Source organism: Choloepus didactylus, chromosome 11 (genome assembly GCF_015220235.1).
Source record: "Choloepus didactylus isolate mChoDid1 chromosome 11, mChoDid1.pri, whole genome shotgun sequence".
Taxonomy (NCBI): Eukaryota; Metazoa; Chordata; class Mammalia; order Pilosa; family Megalonychidae; genus Choloepus; species Choloepus didactylus.
This window is the reverse complement of record NC_051317.1, coordinates 2,230,313-2,232,549: the sequence shown is the minus strand read 5'-3', so window position 1 is coordinate 2,232,549 and position 2,237 is coordinate 2,230,313. Positions and strand designations below refer to the sequence as shown.

The following is a 2,237-nucleotide window of genomic DNA, read 5'->3' as shown; positions in this document are numbered from 1 at the left end:
AGTCTGGAGACTGCTCAATATTTTACAAAATGCCTCCACTCAAGGCACCATACTAAATGCACAATGTGCATTAGCTCATTTGAAATGAGGCCCAGAGCAGCTAGGTAACTTGCCCAAACAAGTTTAGTACTTGGTGGTTAATTAAACACTCACCACTTAGTCCAGAACTAAGTGGTGGCAGTGAGATTGGAAACACAGCATCTGGCACTATAGCCACCACGATTGAACCACTTCACTACTTGGTTTCTCAACCTCAACACTATTCACATTTTGAGTCTGGTCATTCTTCGTTGTAGCAGGGCCTGTCCTGTGTGTTGTGGGATGGTTATGGGTAGCAGTTTCCCTGGCCTTTACCCACTAGACACCTGTAGCATCCACCACCCTCCTACCCCTTCAATTGTGAAAACCAAAATTGTCTCCAGCCACTGCTAAATGTCCCCTGGGTTGAGAACCCTCAGTTGAGAACCACTGCTCCATGGGGAACACTGCCCTTCTCCTCTCCCAAGCCAACAGCAGCCCTCTCCCCACTGGCACCCCAAGGCCATCCCCTCCTGGGACAGGACAGTAAGGTGCCTCGGCAGTCGGGAAGTTTACATTCTGTTCCAGCTCCGCCACCTGGCCGAGTGGCCTGATGATTCAACCTGCCCTTGGCATTACTCCCTCAGCTGGAAGATGAAAAGGTTGGACTTGCTCAGGATTCCTAGAAAAAAGGCACTCAGAGGTGTGAGAGGAGATCGTAAAATAGTAACCACCACTGAGTCATATTCCCGCAAGGAGGACACTTGGTTTGGGTGGGCTTGTGGCTTTTACACTTCTCTGACACTCATTTCCTCCCCTTTAAAGAAGGGGGTTCAGGCCACCACAGCCTGACACCCCGCACAGCCCCGAGTCTCCCACAGCCACCTCCCCAGGCATGGCACAGGGCCTCGCTGCACAGTGGCAGCTGCGGGGCACACACCCTCGACTTCAAGCTTGGTGCAAAAGCTGAGGGCAAGACCATTCTAATAGACCTCCAGTCCATTTCCCAGGAGCAGGGAATGACGGAGTCAGTGTACACCTGGCAGGACCACGGCTATTTAGCCAACCTACACGAACAAAAAAGGCAGCTTTGCCAATTTGAGAATTTACCCACATGGATAGGTGTTGGTGGACCTTCAGGGTTATGACAGTGATGCACAAGGCAAAGAAGAAATTGCCAATCTTTTGAATAAAGTAAAAGAAAGAATGAAAGAATTGAGTCAGGACAGTCCAGGGAGGGTGTTGCAATTACCACCCCTTGCACGAGGCAGTGCCATGGACAGATCCTGGCTCACTGCTGATGGGTGCCTGGTTGAGTATGACATAGATGAAGTGGTGTTTGATGAAGACTCACCTTATCAGAATATTAAAATTCTACACTCAAAGCAATGTATAATATTGTAGAATACTCTTATTGTCAGCAGGTTGTTAATTTGGCAGAGAGTGATTTGGCATATATCATGGGCAGTGGAAAAGAAGATTAACTGGCAAAGATGCATTGATTCTAGGTGGTGGAGATGGGGGCATATTATGTAAAACAGTCAAACTGAAACCAAAGATGGTCTCTATGGTAGACATTGACCAAATGGTGATTGATGGGTGTAAGAAATATATGTGAGAAACTTGTGGAGACGTCTTGGACAATCTTAAAGGAGAATGCTATCAGGTTCTAATAGAAGACCGTATCCCAGATCTGAAGAAATAATGCCAAAGAAGGGAGAAAGTTTGATTACGTGGTTAATGATTTGACAGCTGTTCCAATCTCCACATCTCCGGAAGAAGATTCCACATGGGAGTTTCTCAGACTGATTCTTGACCTTTCAATGGAGAGTGTTGAAACAGGATGAGAAATATTTTAAACAGGGGAACTGTGCTAATCTGACAAAAGCCCTGACACTATGAAAACAGCTCTGGGGCCTGTATTTCCCTGTGGAATTCTCGAAGATTGTCTTTGTCCCTTCAAACTTGGAGTTGTGGGTATTTTACACTGTTTGGAAGAAAACTAAACCTTGAAGATTAATATTATCTAATCATGTGTTCTTCAAATAGCCATCCTGACCTCTGTAAGCTTTAGGTGAAACCGAAATGAGTCAGGCAATTGATTGAGAATTGCTTTAAAGTTTTTTTTAATTATTATTTTTAATTTTTAAAAAAGCAAATGGAAAATGTATATTTTGATGACCTAGGGTGTTATTTTTTGAAAGTCAGCTAAAAGATGA

General features: G+C 44.9%; 1 pseudogene; it reads left to right on the top strand.

Moving 5' to 3' along the window:
• Positions 1 to 962: 962 nt before the first annotated feature.
• LOC119506459 lies at positions 963 to 2,031 on the top strand (annotated as a pseudogene).
• Positions 2,032 to 2,237: the final 206 nt, after the last annotated feature.